We start from the raw sequence: 25,940 nt of genomic DNA, 5'->3' as shown, positions 1-25,940 counted from the left end.
ATTGTACAAGGATATTTAATCTTTTCTACTTGTTGGCTAAATGTAGCTGATTGTTTTAGTATATTATGGCATGGCGAATAGCATTTTGTATTTCTGAATTCAGGTTTATGTAGAGCAGTTGTGTTTAAGGCAGAGGATCAACATGAAGATTTCTATGTACATTGACTGTAAAATAAGTAAAAGATTGCTTGTTTATGTCTGACGATGAAATATCATGACAGGAACAAGAACATATATCTTTATACATCCCTATGTTTAAGAGTGTTGTTCATGACTTTTGGAATATATAGATGTTTTATTGTTTCATTTTGTGCAATATGCTGTGTACAATATTGTTTTGTCTTGCCATACCATATCTCAACATTTGAGTAGTGAACTCAAAAGCCAGCCAATTGTGTCAAGTCACTGCCTGTCAGACCTCTGTACAGAACTTTGTCTTTTTCCAAGAAGGAAATAAAATCAGCTGGAACTGAACATCATGTTGCAAGACTTTCTCTTCATATTTTATTTCTTTTAATGTAATTCAAGTGCTGTTGTTATTTATTTTATTTTTATTATAATAATAATAATATTATTTTTTTTTTTGTTTTGATGTTTGTTCAGAACAGCACCACAAAACAAAAACAAAACAAATAAATCAACACTAAAACAGAAAATGGCTTCACAATTTTTTTTATTGATTCAATATCACACTCTGATTAACAAACTCTAATCATCAAAGGTTCTCCATGGAACCATTAACAACCATAGAACCTTTCCATTCCACAAAAGGTTCATTATAATTCTTTAGATTATTAAAAGTTATTCACTCGTATAAAAAAATGGCTCTTTTAAGATTTTTTTCACTGAAGGGTTCTTTGGGGAACAAATGACCACAATACTAACCATAAAACTTTACCTTTGCACAGCATGGAGTAGTAGAGAAACCTTAATTTGTTTCTAAAAAATGTATACTTAGGAAAAAAAAGTACATAAGGTACAAAAGCTAAATGCACATCTTTGTACGTTATTTACCCCTAAATGGTACATATTAATACTTTAAAAGTGCATATTAGTACCTAAAGTGTTCATATTAATACCTTTTGAAAGCATACAACCTCAGTTTTATGCCTTTTATCAGATATTGTAAGTATGAGTGCTCAATAAGACCGTTTGTGTATCAGGATTTTGATGCTTTAAAGACATTCTAGTCTATATTTATTAATACCATGCACTTGCACCAGCTCTGCTTTTGTGTGTCACTCTATGTGAGACATATGAAGTGATGCATGGCCAAAAGATTGACAGTCAGGCCTATATCAAAACAGAGTCACAGGTAACTAACAAAAAATAACCACGTTACTGTAATTAAGTAGTTTATTCGCATACATCCATCAGTGGTGGAGGTAACGAATTACAACTACTCACGTTACTGTAATTAAGTAGTTTATTCGGGTACTTGTACTTTTTTTGAGTATATTTTTAAAGCTGTACTTTGACTTGTACTTAAAGTACAAATTTAGCAAAATAATCTACTTTATTACTTTTAAATCACAGTTCGTTACTGAGTACGCCCACAATTTGAATTGATATTCAAACTTTTGAAGGCACTTCAGCAGCCAATAAAGATATCCGATCGTAAAGGGACCAATAAAAGCGCTGATATCTGAACCTGGAATAGCGCCGCTGCAGCAGGTGTCAGGTGAAGAGCTGATCAGACAGTGACGGAGCTCAGCGTCATTTATGGACTCAGAGCTTGGAGAAACAAACTACATGGTAGTGTCATCATAAATATCTATATTTTGATACCGATACTGAAATAGCTGACACGGTTCCATTACTCATTTTCCACAGTATCTGAATATAACACAGATACAATCTGCGTCTCTCTCTCCTCTCCGAGTGAGTTTGACGGTCATCCGTCTCCTGTCAATTACAGTCTGAATATCTGCGCGGGATTGCAGGTATTCCGCATAATTTTAATAATTCCCGCGCGCAAATGTGGCGAGCGCTTTTTGTAACATGAGAACGCTGTCATGTAATCGCAGAAAACTGGATGCGATATCTCAAAATAGGACTAACTTATACAAATGAACTGCTTGTGCGCAGACTGTGTGCAGTCGCGATCTCTCTGTGCTTTTAAAGTAGAAATTATTTCTCTGTGCTCCTGGATTAAACTTTGTCAAAAGTTATCAAACATTCAGAATAGATCCACACCTGACTGATGAATATCCTTCTAGAAATGTTATTGGTTGTAAGTGGAATGCACCAGAAAGTCTTTAAACAAAGATGAAACTTTAATTTCTTTACCACGTACATTTGTGCTAGAAATGTGTTTGAATAGGATATTTGTCTGATTTGTAGGCTACATATTAATATCCTAGTCTGCCTAACTGCATCACTTCATTGTACAGTCATTACAGGTCAAAGCCATCTGATGTTCCATTTATCTACAAAAATAGGCCTAACATAGGCCTACTGTATATGGCTCTTAAATCACTGCTTACCAAAATTCAGTGTTGTCATATTTTGAATACCTCAACTGAATTGAGGTCATTTGTTTAATAATTTTATTACTGACTGTGTAGGCCTACTTGTCTTTTTTTTTTTTTTTTTTTTTTTTTCAATTCAGTTTGCAATCAAGCTTCCTTGTGCTGTAAGTTACCCTATTTTAAAGACACAAACACACAGAATGAGCAAATGTTTAAGATTGAGATTTTTGTAATGGTAATTGATCCAAAAATACTTGGACTTGGATTAAACCAATTTCAAATCTTGAAATAATGAGTGCCTTGAAAAAAAATGGATGGACAAAAAAATATTAAAATGTCTATATGGCAATATACAGTATGGGATAGTTTTACCAATGGTATTGAAAATGATTGTACATTATGAAATCAAAAATAACCCTACTTGCTTTTTTTAGTGCACAGTACTAGTCTTGTGGCGAACAACTGAACCATGCAAGCCAATACACTGAGAAAAAATAGTCTGCCATCGCCTGCGGCTCTGGAATGGCGTTCTTGCTCTGATGAAGTCAGTTTGATGGCTTGGGAGAATCCTCTTGTTAAGTCATGATGTTAGGACTGCTGTTTCTGGTTCCAAGCCTCTACTCATTTCACTTGAGAATACTATCTCAGCAGCATTTATGAGCACTTTTTAATTAATATTACATATTTAAGCTAAGCGTTTAAAACTTCGCTGTGCACACTTCAGTCTCCGTACTCACAGTGTCTTAGACACTAATATTTTAGCTGAATCACTGTCAGGCCATCTGAGATTTCAGTATGGAGAAAAAGGTTAGGGTTATAATTTTTCAGTATTACATGACATCATGAGTGTGCATATGCACACAGTTTGTTGTTTTTCTGAGGGGGCGTCTGGCAGAGCGTTAGGACCCAGAAGCGGTGAAGCAAGATGGCAGTCGTAACAAGCAGATATTCTTAAAGGGGTCCTATTATGCTTTTTTATTTGTATTTTTTATTTTAGTCAGTGTGTAGTGTGTATGTTTGGGCATAAAAAAGATCTACAAAGTTATAAATCTCAAAGTGTTACCACTCTAATATGTCCTGCAATATCCGTGCGTGCAAAGGTTCTGTGTAACGGCTAGTTTTGAACTACAATGTTGTTTTCCGGGGTTTGTGATGTCACAAAGCAGCCCATTAGAATATCATTAAAATAAATCCCGCCTACGGAAATGGTTGGTTGGTGGGGAGGGGTGAGGTCATGGTTCGAACGCTTGGCTGAGTGGATCAGACAAGACGACGACAAAGAAGTGCTGCTGTAGTGTCAAGTTTTTAGGGGAGTCATGAGACATTACAGTGCTGGTTTATCTGTACATAGTCAATGCAGGTGTTTTTAAGCAGTTTTTGACATCCTATCTAAAACGTGATTTAGCCAAAAAAATAACAATAATGTTACCACTCTAATATGTCCTGCAATATCCGTGCGTGCAAAGGTTCTGTGTGATCCTCTTGTTTAATATTCTCAGGGTCTGAATCCGGCTCAAATTGATATGACAATATTGATGCCATCATAACTATACTGGAGCAGACAGAACTTGCTGCTTTGGCAAGGGGCGGGGCAGTACTGAAACACCGTCTGAGCTGTTCGCCAATTACTACGCACTGGGACAGCTAACCAATTACAACACGTTTCGTTTTTTGGAAGGTGGGCCTTCACCAAACCCGGAACTAATCAAGCTGTTTGTGCCAGGATGGGGAGAAAGGTATTGTAATAATGTAAATTATGTGAAAAATAATGCATTTTTCGAACCACCAAGCATGAGAGCATGTTCTAGTACATCTGCCAAAATGAAATCAAGACTTTATAAAAGAGCATGATAGGACCCCTTTTACCACTCCTATTCAACCAAGGTACTGAAGTTAGAAATTCCTGTATCATGACCACTAATTCACATACCTTGACAATAAGATAAAAGTTGGTTTTGTTCAAAGTTGCTATTATCCACATAGGTCTTTGATATGAATATTTTTTGGTAATTAAATATCACTGTCTAAAAAGTAACTAGTAATTTAGTACTCTGAGTAATTTTCGAGAGGAGTACTTTGTACTTTTACTTAAGTACTTTTTTGACACCAGTACTTTTACTTGTAATTGAGTATTATTTTAGCAATGTAACAGGAGTTGTACTTAAGTACAAATAGACGCGGCAAAACTCCCGCTAAATTCAGAGCATGATGAACAAAGGGATACTCCACTCCCCCTTTGTGTTCAACTTTGAGAGCAGACGCACCAAAACTCCCGCTAAAATATTCCAAAATCATTTACCTATTTCAGGAAGTTATCCACGAAGGTTTTTATCTAAAACTCGTGAAAGTCCATTGAGGCGTGATCCCGTTTTGTCGTTATAATCCAAAAGCACAAATCTTTCAGCGTCTGGATGTTTGGCTTCTATTGATGATAATGCATTGTCTGCACGTGCTAGACAGCTCGCTTGACCACGCCCCTTTCACCCCTGACCCCACCCCTTGTCCAATACCATGCACCTAACGGAATTACACCTAAAGACGTTAGTGACATGTGTCTAAATATTATTATTATTATTATTATTATTATTATTATTATTATTATTATTATTATTATTATTATTGTTGTTGTTGTTGTTCTTGTTGTTCTTGTTGTTGTTGTTGTTGTCTAATACGTTTGCATGTTTTAGGCACGGACAGAGCACTCATGAAACATTTCTTAACAGTACATCTAGAGATGTGAAATATGATGATTTACCGTCTGCTAACATCAGTGCATATACTTAAGGTCACTGAGTGTATTGAGGGCTTGGGTTTTGAGTAAATTGCCTTAGGGTGGTTATATAAATAAATATACATTTATGACATTTTATCTGGTTGTATTGGTGACATAGTAGCAACCATAGTAGCTTATGTGGATAAGTGTAAATATTACTAATCTCGCTAAGTGCACCAGTTCAAACCATCTGTGCTGCCTTCTGTTATAAACTTATATAGTGTGTGATCTTGTTAATTAATTTTATTAAATACATAGAGCAGGATTTCTGCACACACACACACACACACACACACACACACACATAAAGAATTTTTGGATTTTACTTTATATAAATGCATGTATAAAAAAATAATAATACTATCAGCCCCTTCAAAATTTTACATGCTGTTATTTTTATTTTATTTTTTATTTAGTATTACACTTCAAAAGCTACATAGGATATTTACATATTTCCTAGAAGACAAAAATAAGTACAACACTGATCATATTGGAAAAAAAATTATATGTGAAATAGCTTTTCAGGGAAGTACTAGATAAAATAATAATAATAATAATAATAATAATAATAATAACAATATGCAATTTTTTATTATTGCTTTTATTTAGTTGAAAGTGTGTGCACACACACACATTTTTTTTTTTTTTTTACACACACACACACACACACACACACACACACACACACAAACACACACACTTTGCCTGTGTCACTGACTCCAGATAACAAGTCAGTACATTGCAAGAAACATAGATACATGAGCTTGCAACTGGCACCCCAACACACTCCATCATCCAAGTCTGCTTGACAGACTGATACATTAATATCTTAACTTTGCACAACTGTGGTATTCAAACGGCTTCCTGTCTCTTTTCTCATTTAGGGGATGTAAACAGATTAACACAAAATCTTTTGAGAGCCCCCTCCCCGTTCCCGACACAAACCAGTGCACCCAGAAGGAATTAATTGGTTTCAGCAGTCATCCCTGCTGAACAATCCACTTGAGCGCCCCCAATGTAGCCTCCCGGCAGAGACATCTCATCTATCTCACACTCCTCCCCCACAGAGCCCATGTCTAGACCCTCTTGCTGTAGTGTTCATCCATGCTCACACTCGACTAGGGCATTAGGTTCACACCCTGTGCTATCAGTCGGGATGATGCTACAGATAATGACTCAGGCCGAGTTGCTTGAACACTCAGCTTTTGAGACACGAACAAACCATCTGATCTCTTTTTTTCCCCCTCATGTAAACATGGCATTTTGCAGCCATGTAATGTGATTATTGCATGTTTTAATGTCTGGATCGCCTCTGATAGCTGCATGCCCACTTGTCTGTGTCTTATTGTGTTAAAGAAAACAAAAAAAAACACTAGGGAGGGAGGGATGGATGGATGGATGGATGGATGTTTACCAAGGAACAGAGAAATGAAACCGTGGTGGAAAGAGTACTAAAAATTTGTACTTAAGTACAAGTCCTGTTACATTGCTAAAAATAATACTCAATTACAAGTAAAAGTACTGGTGTCAAAAAAGTACTTAAGTAAAAGTACAAAGTACTCCTCTCAAAAATTACTCAGAGTACTAATTACTAGTTACTTTTTAGACAGTGATATTTAATTACCAAAAAATATTCATATCAAAGACCAATGTGGATAATAGCAACTTTGAACAAAACCAACTTTTATCTCATTGTCAAAGTATGTGAATTAGTGGTCATGATACAGGAATTTCTAACTTCAGTACCTTGGTTGAATAGGAGTGGTAAAAAGGGGTCCTATCATGCTCTTTTATAAAGTCTTGATTTCATTTTGGCAGATGTACTAGAACATGCTCTCATGCTTGGTGGTTCGAAAAATGCATTATTTTTCACATAATTTACATTATTACAATACCTCCCTCACAACCCTATCACAAAGTTGTTGATTAGTTCCGGGTTTGGTGAAGGCCCACCTTCCAAAAAACGAAACGTGTTGTAATTGGTTAGCTGTCCCAGTGCGTAGTAATTGGCGAACAGCTCAGACGGTGTTTCAGTACTGCCCCGCCCCTTGCCAAAGCAGCAAGTTCTGTCTGCTCCAGTATAGTTATGATGGCATCAATATTGTCATATCAATTTGAGCCGGATTCAGACCCTGAGAATATTAAACAAGAGGATCACACAGAACCTTTGCACGCACGGATATTGCAGGACATATTAGAGTGGTAACATTATTGTTATTTTTTTGGGCTAAATCACGTTTTAGATAGGATGTCAAAAACTGCTTAAAAACACCTGCATTGACTATGTACAGATAAACCAGCACTGTAATGTCTGATGACTCCCCTCAAAACTTGATGCTACAGCAACACTTCTTTGTTGTCGTCTTGTCTGATCCACTCAGCCAAGGATTCGAACCATGACCTCACCCCTCCCCCCCAACCAACCAACCATTTCCGTAGGCGGGATTTATTTTAATGATATTCTAATGGGCTGCTTTGTGACATCACAAACCCCGGAAAACAACATTGTAGTTCAAACTAGCCGTTTTTTTGTAGTTCTTGAAAAGGGATTTTTTTTTTTTATGAAATATCTCCCTTTGGAGTCAACTTTGAGATTTATAACTTTGTAGATCTTTTTTATGCCCAAACATACACACTACACACTGACTAAAATAAAAAATACAAATAAAAAAGCATAATAGGACCCCTTTAAGAATATCTGCTTGTTACGACTGCCATCTTGCTTCACCACTTCTGGGTCCTAACGCTCTGCCAGACGCCCCCTCAGAAAACAACAAACTGTGTGCATATACACACTCATGATGTCATGTAATACTGAAAAATTATAACCCTAACCTTTTTCTCCATACTGAAATCTCAGATGGCCTGACAGTGATTCAGCTAAAATATTAGTGTCTAAGACACTGTGAGTACGGAGACTGAAGTGTGCACAGCGAAGTTTTAAACGCTTAGCTTAAATATGTAATATTAATTAAAAAGTGCTCATAAATGCTGCTGAGATAGTATTCTCAAGTGAAATGAGTAGAGGCTTGGAACCAGAAAAACAGCAGTCCTAACATCATGACTTAACAAGAGGATTCTCCCAAGCCATCAAACTGACTTCATCAGAGCAAGAACGCCATTCCAGAGCCGCAAGCGATGGCAGACTATTTTTTTCTCAGTGTATTGGCTTGCATGGTTCAGTTGTTCGCCACAAGACTAGTACTGTGCACTAAAAAAAGCAAGTAGGGTTATTTTTGATTTCATAATGTACAATCATTTTCAATACCATTGGTAAAAACTATCCCATACTGTATATTGCCATATAGACATTTTAATATATTTTGTCCATCCATTTTTTTTCAAGGCACTCATTATTTCAAGATTTGAAATTGGTTTAAATCCAAGTCCAAGTATTTTTGGATCAATTACCATTACAAAAAATCTCAATCTTAAACATTTGCTCATTCTGTGTGTTTGTGTCTTTAAAATAGGGTAACTTACAGCACAAGGAAGCTTGATTGCAAACTGAATTAAAAAAAAAAAAAAAAAAAAAAAAAAGTAGTAGGCCTACACAGTCAGTAATAAAATTATTAAACAAATGACCTCAATTCAGTTGAGGTATTCAAAATATGACAACACTGAATTTTGGTAAGCAGTGATTTAAGAGCCATATACAGTAGGCCTATGTTAGGCCTATTTTTGTAGATAAATTGAACATCAGATGGCTTTGACCTGAAATGACTGTACAATGAAGTGATGCAGTTAGGCAGACTAGGATATTAATATGTAGCCTACAAATCAGACAAATATCCTATTCAAACACATTTCTAGCACAAATGTACGTGGTAAAGAAATTAAAGTTTCATCTTTGTTTAAAGACTTTCTGGTGCATTCCACTTACAACCAATAACATTTCTAGAAGGTTATTCATCAGTCAGGTGTGGATCTATTCTGAATGTTTGATAACTTTTGACCAAAGTTTAAGCCAGGAGCACAGAGAAATAATTTCTACTTTAAAAGCACAGAGAGATCGCGACTGCACACAGTCGGCGCACAAGCAGTTCATTTGTATTAGTTAGTCCTATTTTGAGATATCGCATCCAGTTTTTCTGCGATTACATGACAGCGTTCTCATGTTACAAAAAGCGCTCGCCACATTTGCGCGGGAATTATTAAAATTATGCGGAATACCTGCAATCCCGCGCAGATATTCAGACTGTAATTGACAGGAGACGGATGACCGTCAAACTCACTCGGAGAGGAGAGAGAGACGCAGATTGTATCTGTGTATATTCAGATACTGTGGAAAATGAGTAATGGAACCGTGTCAGATATTTCAGTATCGGTATCAAAATATAGATATTTATGATGACACTACCATGTAGTTTGTTTCTCCAAGCTCTGAGTCCATAAATGACGCTGAGCTCCGTCACTGTCTGATCAGCTCTTCACCTGACACCTGCTGCAGCGGCGCTATTCCCGGTTCAGATATCAGCGCTTTTATTGGTCCCTTTACGATCGGATATCTTTATTGGCTGCTGAAGTGCCTTCAAAAGTTTGAATATCAGTTCAAATTGTGGGCGTACTCAGTAACGAACTGTGATTTAAAAGTAATGAAGTAGATTATTTTGCTTAATTTGTACTTTAAGTACAAGTAAAAGTACAGCTTTAAAAATATACTCAAAAAAGTACAAGTACCCGAATAAACTACTTAATTACAGTAACACAATTAAACGAAATCCCATTACAAAATACTTTCTCTGAACTGACTGCTCACAAACTTTACTTGGCCACGCGACAATGGAACGAGAACACAGTAACCGAATGGAATATCAGTGCTGCACGACTTGACATAAACATGGCCTGTTTGGGAATTTTATTTACTCACCACGAAGAATAATCAACAAAGAATGAACTCACGTACATTTTGGTCCATCTGTCTTAAACTGTATAATCATATAATTTAGGATGTTTAATTATTAGAAAACAGGTTATTAATATAAGTTTTTGACAAGAATTAGGTTAGCAACAGGTAGTTGTTTTTAAAATAATTTTGTGTAGCAATTCTGATTTTTTTATTGTTATTATTAAATGGCAGTCTGCAATGTGTTTCTTTTCATTAGTATATTTTGGCATCTATAATTTAATCCATTTAACGTTTTTTTCCTTTTTCTTATTATAAAATGCATATAAAAATTAATTATCACAAAATGAGATACAGAAGGTGCAAATGAAAGTGCATATAATTTTAATCGGGGAAAAAACAGAAAGGTGAAAACGGGCCATTTAAGTATTAATTATCACAAAATGAGTTAAGGAAGGTGCAAATGAAAGTTTAATTGCAAAGCAAATCTTGTATTGCTTCATAAAATTCTCAACTGTAAGATAAACTATTTTTGGATGCTTTATTTTTTTATTCCTTCCTCAATCCCTTTAACAGGAGCATCTTTTTATTGAGGTCACTGGTTTTACAGTACATTGTGATGATACTGATTACAGGTGTTCTTGGTACTTTCTATAGTCATAAAAGCCATAGGTCACCTTGTTCAGTATTACAGAAGGAGATCTATAGGAGATCAGAAGGAGTTTTCTTTGTTCTTTTACCCATGAAGTATACAATAGATGGCTATTTTAATAGAGATGACACTGAGGCCTAAGGATGCGACACAATGAAAACAACCTGTTCTGTTTAATAAGAAAACAGTAAAGTGCAATACAAAGAGAGCTGCAGTAACCGGATAACCCTGAGAGCAAGAAAAGAGAAATACAACTTTTCTCGGAACTAACTTTACTTTTCTTGGACTTCCATGCAATTCATTTTCACCAGTTGATTTTAATGCATGCATGAAGTCTGTTCTCATAGGTGTCCTAGCACAGGTGTGTAGTTTATAACATTTGACAACCACAAGTTTGAGTAATCATATCATACTATATAGTAGGTGAAAAACAATTTATCAGAAAAATTGTATGTCCAAATTTACAGTATTAATAAAACTATAGAAATAAAGTACCTTAATGACCTACTTCTACTGAAGTACTCTTCCAATAAACACTGTAGTACAAAAGGCACAAAAGCTGTCACTCTGGAGGTACCTTTTCAAAAAGTACTATGTACATTTTAGTTATTATGTACCTTTAAGGTACCCATATGCACCTTTTAGGGGTACAAAGGTGTATCTTTTGAAAATGTAGCACCCGAGTGACCGCTTTTGTAAATTTTTACTACATACATTCATATAGGGAAGTTGTGGCCCAGTGGTTAGAAAAATCAAACCCCAAACCCAATCATCCATGTTAGATTCTCAGCCCAACATGATCAGACCAGATGAACAGGCTGAATTTCACTTCAGAAGAATAGTGCTCCCCGGGTGCTGCAGCATAAATGGCTGCCCACTGCTCCGGGTGTGTGTTCATGGTGTGTGTGTGTTCACTGCTGTGCAGAGCCCGAATTCTGAGTATGGGTCACCATACTTGGCTGCATGTTACGTCACTTTAGCAGTTGCAAAGTAAAAAAAAAAAAAAAGTACCCACTCAGAATATTGAGAGAGAGAGAGCGAGAGCAACAGACGTGCTGTATTAATGTATGTCTGCTTAGAAAGGTTGCTACAGAGATAGCTGTGTTGCCTTGGGATGTTGACAATGACATGTCTTATTTTGACATGCCTTGTCTTCCATAAAAAAATAAATAAATAAATAAAATAATAAATAGGAGAAAAAAGGCATTGCAGGCATCAGAAGACAGCACAGCTAATTAGTCACTTTTGTGCGGGAAGCGTGGTGAGATGATGTCACCGGCACTGAAGTAATTACTACCCATAAATCATAGTGTGTGAGAGGTAGTGGTAGAGAAGCGAATGCGCTTGTTGGCAGCTCAATTGTCTTGAACTCATGAGCCCACTTCTGACTCCTTGGTGTAAAGGTAAATACACACCTTCTAGCACGCAGATGTACTTTAGGATGAGGGAGATGAGCCAATAACGCTTCCTAATGGCATTGCCCCCCGACGGTTTCCAGTGTAGTTATGCATCTGTTCAGCACAAGGGTCTTTATTTCAGAAATTAATTTCAGATTTCCGAGGTTTTCTGGAGTAAAAGCGCTCCGGCTGCATGGTGACATCAGGCATCATCCGCATGCATTAATTTTCTTCCCAGCATCACAGCAGTTGTTTTGGCACCCCCGTATGATTTTAATAGTTTGGTATCTTAGGGCCTTGTCAAGATCTTGGTGGAGATCTTTGAAATTAGACTGAGTTTCTGTCAGCATATGCTTTGATTTACTTTCTCCCCGTCTATCTCTCTCCACACAGCCAAGAAAGCCTGATGTTTTACTGTCCTGAAACTGAGTGTGGGTTTGCTGACGGTGCTAAACCGTAGGGATGCACAGGCTGGGCTCCACAGGCTCTGCCCAGCTGCACCACTTCTGAAGTTCTCCTGCGCTCTCATGTGACAAGCTGTCGGTTTATGACTGGGAGCAACTGGTATATGTTTGTGTGCGGTTTGAAAGCGCACATACGCCGAAGGGTAGCTTTGCGTCATGAATGCTCGTTGAGGCTTTGTTCTGCAAGAGTTTGTTGTATGTTGTTTTGAAGTGGGGCTGCCCTAAGTTCCTCACACTTTTGTGCATTTTGAGGGCACATCTGGTTCTCCAGTGGGTTTTTCAATGGAGTTGACGGGGTTTTGTGAGTGTATTGGTATATTAAATATTTATGTTTATCATGCAGGCCTAACTAGGGAGAAAAAGAAGGGCTGGGAACAGCAGTGACTTGGTTGTGAATTGCACAAAAGGAGCACATGAACCTGGTGCTTTATTCACAGCTCAATGTAAATTCAACACACATGTTTCTGTACTGTACTGTGAAGTCTCCTCTTCTCTCTCTTCCCATCCTCTCTCCTGCTTTCTCATCAGAAAATCCCTTTATGGTTCAGATTGGCACACGACATCCAAGCTTCCTTGTTCCACCCGCATAGCCTCCTCTCCTCTTGCCTGTTTTCCATTGCTGCTCCTCACTCACACCCTGACACCTACATATTATTTCTGTTTTCTTGAACGTGTTCCTCTGTTATTCCCTGTTCCTTATTAGTCGACTCCTGTGGAAAATGTAATTTGAGCTGAATGAGATACATTTCTATGGTTTGGCAGTTTTTGGCACTGGCCATTTAGTAGCTTGCGACACTTGATGTTTCTTCTCCTTAGCAATTTTCAGCAATTAATTCAGCTTGAACTGCTGTATTTGATGTCTATACAAATTTTGTGTTTACAAAACTTTAGCTGTAGGTGTACTGTTTATGTATACATGCATGTATGTTAATATCCATACTTTTTGAAAGTGTTTGATTACAAACTATGTTTTATTAGTTATTTTTAGAGGACTCTTAAAGCATGGATCAATGTTATTGTTAACCTTTTTTTTTATCAATGAAAGGTACTTAAAAATAATTTTAAATTAGTTAGTTTTATTAATTTTGTATTTTTTTTGTTAGTTATTATTATTATTATTATTATTATTATTATTATTATTATTATTATTATTATTATTATTATTACTACTATTATTATTTTCACTAAGACTATATGGTTTTCTATTATTATTATTATTATTATTATTATTATTATTATTATTATTATTTCAGTTTTATTTTAGCAGGATACAGTCAATGGGAAATGTTGCCATAGAAATGCAACTAGTTAAAATTTTAATAGTTTTTACATATATTTTACTGTTGTATTTTATTTAAGCTGAAGTTTATTTTCTTTCAAGTAATTTTTTTTATTTAGTTTTTTTTTGTAAATTTTTTATGCTCTTAGTTAACTGTTATACACTATTAAAAACGTTTTCAGTAATTAAGATAAGCTGAAGTAAAATATGAAATTAACCGAATTAAGTTAAGTGCTAAAATAACTAACACTAAAGCTGAAACACAATAAAGCTAAATAGAAATTTTGAAAATAAACAAACTAATAAACTGCATTATAAATCAATAATTAAAACGTAAAATAAAAATTGAAAATATGATGAAATCTAATATAAAAAAATAATAAATACTATAACGGTATACAAATAATACCAAAATAACATTGAAATTGAATTATGACAACTTTTTTCCTGTCTGCTGCTATTAATGTCACAGCTCAGCATTGTTGACAGGTGGCTAACTCAAAAACAGTTGCAAGATGCAGAAATATTTAGTTGTTTATTTATTTATTTTGCTTTACATTTTATGTATGTATTTATTTATTTATTGACTAATTGAATATGGAATATCATATTTTGTAGAGTTTTTCTTTATTTTCTTTGCAAAATGCATGCATTGCAGGGCTAGTTATGGATGATTGAATCTAAAATGAGATGCGAGAGGGTGTGAATTAGAGATAAACAGAGAGGAAAAGACTTGCTGAAACTGTTTTTTGGTTTTGCTAGTAGAGAGCACATCTGTAAAAGCTATCACTGTGTATTGCACTTGAGGATGAAGGTCAGTGTCCTGTGACAGTTGGAGATCTGTGTGTGTGTTTAAGCAGTTCCACATGGTTCAGAGAAGATTGAATAATGCTCTGGGACTAAATGAGACCCAGTCAGAGAGAGCCTTTACATGGTGGAGAGAGACTAAAAGTCTTCACTGCAATCTAAACTCACAGTTTACAGTAATCATCTCTGAGTACAGTATTGACAAGGAACTGAGCTGCCTGAACTAGAAGGTGAGAGACATTTTCCATGCATGAGAAGATTTTAGTTAATGAGCGGTGGTTTCGAAAAGATGAGAAGACTCAGCACTCCGAGGTTGATTATGAGAGTAAGATCTGAAACGAGAGCTTTGAGGTGGGCGGCACAAATGAGAGAGTGGCAGACCTTTGGAACATCTGCCAATGTGCCTGTGAATTATAGCAGATTCATTAGAGCAAGTAGGCGGAGGGTGTTTCTGAGTACTGACAGTTCACAATCCACAGGAGGTCACACCACTAGTGAGGGTGTGGATTGTTTGACACTCTTTCCTGACCCCATCCAGTCGGCTGGTGTTCGAGGCAGCTTAAAACCGAATGTGCATTATTTCTTTGCACTGAGGAAAGTCAAATGGGGTCAGTGCATTAGTGCGAGTTATAGCCATTACCTGGTTTGTAAGAAGCGTCCCGGTCGTGACATGCGAAGTCTCTGAGATACTCTGGCCATTAAAAACCATATATCCAAGACTTATTACTCATTTTTTAGGGTCAGTGGAAAAATCCATGTCTCAGGACTTAAGCTATGTCTTGACTTCAGCGGTGCGGCCCAAGCATGCTCATGCACCAAACACCCTATATATGCAGGACATGGCTATGATTACAAAGCAAGCCAAAATGACCAATTTATTTATCCATACAGTGACTTTAATGCACATATTCTATGATGAGCATGTTTTAATATATGAACAACATCAATGATATAATGCGATAAATAAATAAATTAATACAATTCTTAGAAAGAAAGCTTTAATGGAATAGTTCACACAAAAATTTAAATTGTCATATTTTACTCACCCTTATGTTGTTCCAACCCCATAAGACTTAATAATAATAATAATAATAATAATAATAATAATAATAATTATTATTATTATTATTATTAGTATTATTAGTCCTCCAAATTAAACTCATGTTATGCCACCAACATGCAGGAGAAAACCCAAGAAATTATATCCTATAGAGATTGTATGTTAAGGTCAATGAGTATCTTTAAAGAAATCTATAATATAATATAATATAATATAATATAATATAATATAATATAATATAATATAATATAATATAATATAATATAATATAATATAATATAATATAATATAATATAATTAGGGCTGTCAAATGATTAATCACGATTAATCGCATCCAAAATAAAAGTTTTGTTTACATAATATATGTATGTGTACAGGGTATATTTATTATGTATATATAGAAATACACACATAAATTATATATTTAGAAAATATTTACGTGTATATATTTATATTCATATAATTTATATTATATATAAATATATTTAATATATAAACATAGCATATTCTTCTTAAATATATAAATGCATGTGTGTGTATTTATATATACATAATAAATAGACACAGTATACACATATTATGTAAACAAAACTTTTATTTTGGATGTGATTAATCGTGATTAATCATTTGACAGCCCTAATATATATATATATATATATATATATATATATATATGTGTGTATGTAGAGAGAGAGATAGAGAGATAATTTGTTAAAACGTGCGTGTCTCTCAGTGTGTGTTTGTATTTCTAACTTACAGGGACAACATAGCACTCATATATATAATATAATATAATATAATATAATATAACAAAATAAAATAAAATAAAAAAATTTCCCTATTTAAATGTCATGTGATGCAACCCCTGAGCAAATATAGTAGAAATATAAAAATAGTAAAAATATATAAAAGAAAAATATGAATTCATGATATTTGTAATATGTTTTTGTAAGAAGAAAAAAAAAGTATAATTACTTAAAAATAATAAAGATGTGTGCACTCAAATGTAAATGTAAAAGGTTTGGCAAATCTTTTTAATCAATAACTGTACTTTTTTTTTAAATGTTATAAAATATTTTGAAAACTATGAAACCATCATAATCAACAAATTTCATCCTATATGGTTTAATATGACATTCAGTGTCACGTGTGAGGGGAGGGGAAATAAAGATATGGGACACATTCAACTGCAGTGTGAATGCTGCCTTAGCTGCTCTCTACTCATCCAACGTAATTAAGAATTTGTATGTGTAAAAATATGTGCTAAAGCTGTCATTTGTTTAGTCCAACGCTTGTAGTGGTCTGTCAGTGGAGCCTTTTACTTTGGAAATAATGGTCTTAAGCTCTTAGCCTTTAAATCATTAGTGTCACCTAATATACCTTCAGTAGCTTCATCAATATTCACTAATTGGTTTTAAAACTTCTCATGGAGTCTGAGCTGGCAGTATTGGATGGAGTTGTTCTTCAGTTGGCTTTAACATTTCTATTCCTAATGCTGCAGTTCCAACGAATTCTCTTAGGATCTGAAGAGTGTTGGCGCCATTTACCCTTTTCACTTGTCTTTTTTAATTAATCCCTTTCTAGCTGTGGTGGGCCGAAGAGAATCCCGTCTCATTAAGTGTCTAAATTCATGTGGCAGACTTGTGCTTTCATAAAAGGTACCAATCAAGGGTGTTAGAGTGGTGCACTGTGCTTCTTTTATTATTAGCCACTAATGCATCACTGTTAGCTTTTCAGCACGGTGTGTAATGGCCAACTAACGGCTCATGTGCTCTGAAGTAAGTGCAGTCATAGCTGATTGCTTACTAGCTAAGGGCGACAAACCGAGCTCTGCTTAAAAACAAAGTTTACTTTAGCATTGATGAGGTTTGTGACCTCAAGGAACTTGGCCACACATTGAGTCGTAGAATCACTGAGCTGTACCTTCAAGAGTTTTGTACACAAAGTTTGAGTTCCTCTAGGCAACTGTTTAGGGGACAAACTGCGTTTTACTCGATCTAAAGTCCAGCTTATAGTCGTGTGACCTGATCTATGAAAAATAATGAAATGTGGTGCTAGGCCATCAGTCATTTTGATGGAGTATGTTGACATTGTACTGTCTGTACCAGTGGTTTTCGGTCCTGGTCCTTGGGTCTCTCAGCTCTGCACATTCTGTATGTCTGTTATCTGACACACTCAGTCCAGTTTATGGAGATCTCTGCTAATAAGGATATTGGAATCAGGTGTGTTAAATAAAGAAGACATACAAAATGTCCAGTGCTTTGGGTCCACAGGATTGAAAATCAATGGTCTTCCACCACAACTGAGATCAAGATCAGAGCTGATAATGGGACTAGACTGTGGAAAATCCCTCTCTCTGGATCTGTTATATTTGATTGTGTCACATCTGAGTGCTATGTTGTCCCTGTAAGTTAGAAATACAAACACACACTGAGACACGCACGTTTTAACAAATTATCTCTCTATCTCTCTCTCTCTCTCTCTCTCTCTCTCTCTCTCACAATACAAAAAAAAATATATATATATATATATATATATTAGGGCTGTCAAATGATTAATCACGATTAATCACATCCAAAATAAAAGTTTTGTTTACATAATATATGTGTGTATACTGTGTATATTTATTATGTATATATAAATACACGCACATGCATGTATATATTTAAGAAGAATATGTTAAGTTTATATATTAAATATATTTATATATAATATAAAATATAAGAATATAAATATATAAATGTATATACATGTAAATATTTTCTAAATATATAATTTATGTGTGTGTATTTATATATACATAATAAATATACCCTGTACACATACATATATTATGTAAACAAAATTTTAATTTTGGATGTGATTAATCGTGATTAATCATTTGAAAGCCCTAATATATATAGATATATATATATATATATATATATATATATATATATATATATATATAATACTGTATATACAGACAATACAATGTCAACATACTCCAAAATTATATATATATATAATATGTAATATTCAAAGGGGGCCCAGCATAGTTAAAAAGTGTGGTCTAATCCTCTGGCTGATTCCTAGCATGCACGTCATCTTCTGCCATCAGACTGACTGGGCAGAAACACAGAAACAAACTTTCAGACTTGCAGCGTTGGAATTCACCAAATAAAGTGACATGTAGAGGAACACCCTACAAAATGCTGTTCTGGCTTAAAGACTTTCAGTTTTAGTCATTTAATAATTAGAACACATTGCAGTTGTGTAATACTTTTATATTAAAGTGTAAAATGACCCCAAAATGGAGCAGCTTTCTGGGGAGAAACTAGAAATCACCGGAGCCGTTGTATGATAAGTCAGCATTTTTTTTCCTAGCCCGTGGTTTGATGTATGGACTAGATGTTTGATGTATGTGCTAGGTGGACATGTTCCTCATTAATTCTGACTGTATTAAAACGCAGGCCGTCAGTGAGGTATGATGAAGGTTGCCATACCCCCTTCCTGCCTGCGTGCAGATCCTAAAGCCGTACACTCTGGGGGTGGAATGCAACTTTTGGCAGCAGTAACAGTGGCCGCCTTTGACAAAACACACCCATGAACTGCTGCATCTCACACAGTTGCGTTCCTCTCTGAAATATTTCGGTTCCAGTCAGTTGCCGTTGTCAAACATGATTATTGATATGCAGCTTTTATTTTCATTTCTTCGCACTCTATACCGCCCTTTTTCCCTCAGACGAATGTTATCCATAAGGCAGTGCTCAAGCGGGGAGGTTGCTCATTCAGCAAGGGTCCACACGAGTAATGATGCCTTGATGTTTTTCTTGGGCACTGACTTTAAACAAAAATACACAACCTTCTACCCGCTTCACACATGCAAGGAAAGGAGCACACCCACCTCCTCTCACTTTAGCACATACAGACTTCTCAGCATGCTACCGGTTTCATCTACCCCACGCTCATGGGTTTGATGCTAAGCGAGGCTTACGTTTATATCTGGTTCTTTTCCTGTGACAGGTCGTTAAATAATCTGTGACTTAAAAGCACTCTGCTTTCTTCATTTCAACCTCTCAAAAAGGTCTTGTTTCATAAGATGACTTGGCGGTAAAAGGAGATATCAACAAACATGGTAGCAACTGAGCCCAGGAGAAATTTTTATTCCTCAGATGTTGTGCTTCCATAGCTTAAGAGACTTAATGGATTACTCGGTTAAGTATTAACCTTGTCTCAGATGTTTTTCCTAAAATTTTTTAGTAGGAATAAAAGGGATACAAATAAGATTATGTATTGAGCTAAAAAAAAAGCATCTTGATCCTCTTGATTTATGATAACGTGTATTTGTGGGCAAATCTGAGCTTGGTTCGAGACACTGTTGGAATAAACTCTAGTGGAGAGTTCTTCTCCATTTAATGTCATTTATGTCTGGTCAAGGACCCCCAGAAATTATGTTCTCCTTGCAAAGGATTCAATTCCTAAAATATACAGACATCTGTATATTTTCATGTATAAAAGCTTATTTATACAGTGTGTGAAAATGTGATATTTTAATGATATTTATACAGTATTGTGTGACATTTACATTGTTACTGTTCTGAAGCCAATTCATATTATTAAAATATTTCTGGAGAATATCTACTTTGTATGTGAACAGTGTATCTTTTTTTTCACCCACTAGTAGAGTAAAGTAAGATATTTAAGCCCCCTTTTTTTTTTCTTCTTCAAGTTTTGATGTTTGACTGTTTAGTAGTGCTGGGCGGTTTGGCCAAAAATCTGTATTGTGTTTTTTTTTTTTTTTTTTTTTTTTTGTCTTTTTTTTTTAATCATTCTGGCGGTTTGATGGTTTATATATATTATATACACAATTCCCTGACTGTGGCTTATATTAATAAAAACACATGAAACAGTTGCAAAACCACTGCATTTTAATCATAGTCCAAACAAACATGCTAGCATGAGCAGTTTTTGATGTAGATTTTTTGTAATTTCAAAATCTAAAACACAAACATTGGTCTGAAGTTATCTTTGTGATATTATGCTAACGTTACATAAAACCTTTCCGAATGAAACAAAAACAGCAGATGGGCTGAATGAGGGTCCGTTAACACAATGTGTTCATAAAAACGAGAAACTCTTTATGCGTTTTACCTGTTCGTTTACACGACAACGGCGTTTTGGGGACTTAAAACTCATATTTTTGAAAATAGGTTTCAAAGTGCAAGTTTTTGAAAACGCCACCGTTTCCGTGTAAACACCCAATATGGGAATCTATGAAAACGGTGACATCATGCGCGTACGTAGTACGTGTTAGGTATGTAGACATGCGCAGTACGTGTCATTTTAAAGGCAAACGCGAACAAACATACACACCAATGGCGGAGTAAATGGTACTGTTGTTGCTGCTCAAGAGTTTGCTAACGCTGCTTCAGCAAAGTGTGGATATTACAACCAATAGCAGAGATGCATCATATACAACATGTAATCATCACTTCCCTACAGGTACTGTTTACTAACAAGGTGACAGTGCCAGCTACTGGCCTGGCATACGTAAAACAGCGTTTTTGGCTGTTGAAGCGGATACGTGTAAACTTGAATCCTTTTAAAAATGTTGTTGTGTATACGTGAAAAATTTTAAAAACGTAAGGGCAAAGCTATTCCGTTTTTGACTACATCGTTGTCGTGTAAACTTAGCCTGAGAAGCAGATTCACTCTCTGGCAGCAGGTGGCATAGATATGTATATGTAGAATCCTCATTAGTGACTGTTTCTGTGGGCCGCTATATGTAAGCTGTTTGCCATATTCAAAGGGTCAATACATTTAAAAACAAACACATTCTCACCTGTGAAAGGTTTTTACAACCATTGGCTGTGCAGGATTGTGGCATTTTGGCATATTCATTGATTATTATGGTGAATTATGTTGATTATTTATTTTCTTAGCGCACACTCCCCCAAAAAAAAAAAAAAAAATAATAATAACAATAAAAAAAAAAAATTAAAAAAAAAATAATAAATAATAATAATAATAAAAAATAAAATAAAAAGTTTCCCTTTGTAATCTTTAATCCAATTCTGAAAATGCACCTCTCCTCTGAAATGACAGACCATCTCTGATGACGTCAGTTTGACGGCTTGGGCTTGACAATAACATCCTTAAACACGCCAAAAACACAGTCAAAAATACCAAAAATACCAAATTTGGCTTCAACTATATCTTTATTTTATAAAATAATATTTTATATTATATAAAGAATAACGTTTTAGCATATTTATATAAATAAATGTATAATATATAAATAATAACATACTAGTATATTTTTTCTCTCAAATTATCTGCCGACCCCCAGACACCCATTTGCTGTCCCTCAATTTGAAATTATTTATGAATATTCTCCCATTTTGAGATGTTAAAGAGATGCAAAGAGAAAAATGTTTTTTTTTTTTTGTTTTTTTTTTAACCACATGCTTTTGTTGTTGCACATAGATAAATCACACTTCCTGTTTTAGAATGAGTTTGTGTGTGCTTGTGCATGTGTGTGCATGTATATGTGAATAATGCACACAATACAGTTCTGACCTTTACATAAATGGTAAGTCATTGGCTCCCATGCGGGGCCACAGATATCAGATGGTAGAGAGTAGATTTATACAGATTAGTACAGTATTCCGTATTCTGTGCTTGCTTAACAGCCTTTCACTCTATACCTCTCTCTTTAGACACACTTTCTCCATCCTTTCCCATGACCCCTCTCTATTCTTCGACCAAGAGCACCTGTGTGGCTTGACGCACCTGTGTGAGTGCTCTGTGTTAGGTAGGTTGTTGTCATGGTGACTGGGGAGATATCTCACAGTGGAGGGCTGCTTGATAGGATCTGCCAAAGTGGACCACCCTCAGGGCAGCAAGTGAAAGACCACATTGTGCCAGGAACCACAACCAAATCTATTTCTCCCTGTGTGGTGCCCCAACTCAAAGCTGTGACTAAGCTTTCTCTACCTATTTTTTTTTCTTTCTGTTCATGTATGCTTGTCTGATTTGTATAGACTGAGCGAGTGTTTCGCTGTATAACCTGACTTCCTGTTCTTAGCATTGCCTTTGTGTCTGGGCCTTTTAAAAAAGGCTCTCAGGACCTAAAGTGCCCTTTAACATCCTGTCTCCCTTATACACTTAGGTCAGAAACATACTTTGCACAGTGACACAACTGCAGATGCTATTGCTGGCCAACTGTGAATCTGAAAGTGGTCCCCTTCATATAAATTAGATTTTTAATGGCAATCAAGTCAAGTTCAAGCAGCAATTAACTCTTGATTATCATTTTATAATTTTTGACTGAAATGCATAATATACTAAACCCAGAATTAATTTTTCCCCCTTGAGTCGGTTACTCAGCAGAGACACGTGGTAGGGATTTTGAATCGTTTGAATGCATTAAGTGTAGAAACTAATTTTCACTCAGAAATTGCTAGGAAATTTCACAATTACAAAAAAATGGCAAGTAACATTGAATTATCCTAATGAATAAGAAAAACTTACAGTATTACGTGAATTTTTGTTTTATTTTCAACTTTTTTTTTTTTTTACAGTGTAAAAAGATTTGTTCAAGTGTTTGACTGATTCATTTATTGAGACTGTGTGTAAGAAATATAGTAATGCCAAAAGGTATCAAGTGAGACAAGTGAGTGTATTTTAATGTGTCATTAATGGTGAGTCATTGAATTATTCACTCAACAGCACAGAATCAGTCAAAATGCGTTTTATTATTATTTATTAAATTTTTTGTTCAAATCTTCTATGGGACTTCAGAAGGTGTTTAAAGGGATACTCCGTCCCAAAATGAAAATGTTGTCATTATTCACTTACCCCCATGTCGTTCCAAACATGTAAAAGCTTTGTTCGTCTTCGGAACACAATTAAAGATATTTTGGATGAAAACCGGGAGGCTTGAGACTGTCCCATAGACTGCCAAATAAATAACAGTGTCAAGGTCCAGGAAAGTTTGAAAAGCATCGTCAGAATAGTCCATCTGCCATCAATGGTTCATCCGTATTATTATGATGCGGCGAGAATATTTTTAAAAAAAAATAACGACCTTATTCAACAATTCCTCTCATCTGTGTCTTGTACAGTCGTTTGCATATGACCGCCTACAGAGTAAGACAACTATATGCCGGCAAAAAATCTATGGCAAAAAGAACCGAGTGCACCAGTTATGTTTACACAGTAAATTGCTTCTGCAAGAGGATAACAGATCCACGCTTGAGGAAACGGGAGCCTGCGAGATCTTTTTAAACACTTGAGCGCGCAATATTAGCCCTCGCGAGCCAGGATATGTTTCATCAAACGCGCGTGATCATCCCCTTCATTCTCGCGCTCCATATTTTTTCACCTGCTTTCTTTTGCTCGCACTAACACTTTTATTTTTGGCAGTCGTGGGGCGGGACTTGTTTTAATTGTAATCTCAAACGCCACTGATTACTTCCCCTTTTCTGGAAGTCAGCTGTGATTGGACGCCTGTGAAAAGCCTGTAATGATGCAGTTTGACCAGTATGGCACTGTAGACGCAAGACTGTAATTCAGCCCTACCGCATGCAATCCAATAGAAAACACGCTTATGAGACATGCAAACAAAGCCGAACCGGTATGGGGAAAGTTTAACAAAACTACAAACAAGAAATGCTCTCATGTGTAAAGGCCCTGATATAGCTCACAGCAAGTACTTTACATTTTTCAGTTTGGGGTAAAAATCAGTTTGATATACAAAAGCAGCATTTTACATGTTAGCGAACATCCCAACGCTGCTGAGAGCAGCATTTAGATGAATATGGAAATATGTGCTGTGTGCTTTCTTCTCAAAAAATAAACACAAAACAAACATGACTGGTGAGAAAACAGCAGTTAAGAAAGAATCTGTTCATAGCAATGTGGACAAACTGTGCAATCGTCACTCCAGTAAAGTCACGTCACAGTTATTTATAACACATTATGCAGTAGACTGCTTTAAAGCAATCAAATCAACAATATTAAAAATAAAAAAAAAAAAAAAAAAAAAAAAAAAAAAAAAAACAATGATAGTGTCACTATCTGAATTTCAACTGGATTTTCTGCTATAAAGCAGCTCCATGTGTATATGAATTTGTATAGATTGCAAAAGCTGAATAATCAATCAAAGTGTATTGATTAATGAGAAAAATAATCAACAATTAGTGGAATAATTGTTCTAATAATCGCTAATTGCTTATCAATATAATTGTTTGTTGCAGCCCTATTATAAAGGTCATGATTCATGTAGTAAAACTAAATTTCTGGAATTTTTTGACCTGCATATTTGATTTCTGGATGATAAATGCGAGTCTCAATTTATTCTTCCTAATCTTGTTAAATGTATTTGTGATCTTTTGTCAAATTCTTGCATTTTAATCAATAAATTAAATTAAAATAATAAGACATTACAAGGTTGTTACCAACCAAATTAAATCAGTATCAACCTGGCTAAGGCTTCATTGGAAAAAAAGACTAGTTAATTAGCCTGATTTGTTCACAAACAAAAAGCTACTAGCTGAAACAGTGCCAGTGTGAAAGCACAACTGCAGTCAGGCTGCTTTACTTATTGCTTGTGCATGTGGTGTAAAACAGGCCTTCGACTGTCCCCACACATGCTTTCATTTATTCTTCTCATTTTCTTGCCTTCTCTGTTTCTTTTTCTTTCTCCCACCATCTCTATCTTTCTTTTTCCCTCCTCTAGGGTGTTAAATGAAGAACTTTTGATGTGTGTTTAGCTCAAAGATGGCAGGCAGCTGGCAAGAGCTTCAAATCATGTGGCTTTTTTAGCCCTTTGCAGCTGCTTGCCGGATTACAGCAACTAAAAAGCAATGGATACACAGCAGTTGTGCAGAGTTAGCAGTGATGGACAGATTGTTTAGATGGAAAGTACATTAGAAAAATGTTGTTGGCACACAGACCGCAGACAATACTTTGTAAAGAAAAAAAAATAGCTTGGCACCCATATGCGTATTCCTACATAAATTTTGTCTCTTAGCATTTGCAGTTACCAGATTACACTTCATAAAACTGAATTATATTTTGCTTCTTTTTTTTTTTTTTAATCACAATGCCCTTTTGCTACTTAAAGATGAGGTCACATGGTCTTTTGATGTGTGAGAAAACTTTGAGAATGTGCTTCTCTGACCGTGTGGCGACACGATCTGTGAA

The 25,940-nt window shown here is 35.4% G+C and overlaps 1 long non-coding RNA gene across 1 annotated transcript in view; it reads left to right on the top strand.

The window, feature by feature from the left end:
- The window catches only part of LOC122148821, a 61,757-nt gene that overhangs the window by 11,398 nt on the left and 24,419 nt on the right, over window positions 1-25,940 (top strand). The window lies entirely within an intron of this gene.

Source organism: Cyprinus carpio, chromosome A19 (assembly GCF_018340385.1).
Source record: "Cyprinus carpio isolate SPL01 chromosome A19, ASM1834038v1, whole genome shotgun sequence".
NCBI classification, from domain to species: Eukaryota; Metazoa; Chordata; class Actinopteri; order Cypriniformes; family Cyprinidae; genus Cyprinus; species Cyprinus carpio.
This window is presented reverse-complemented; position numbering and strand designations above follow the sequence as displayed.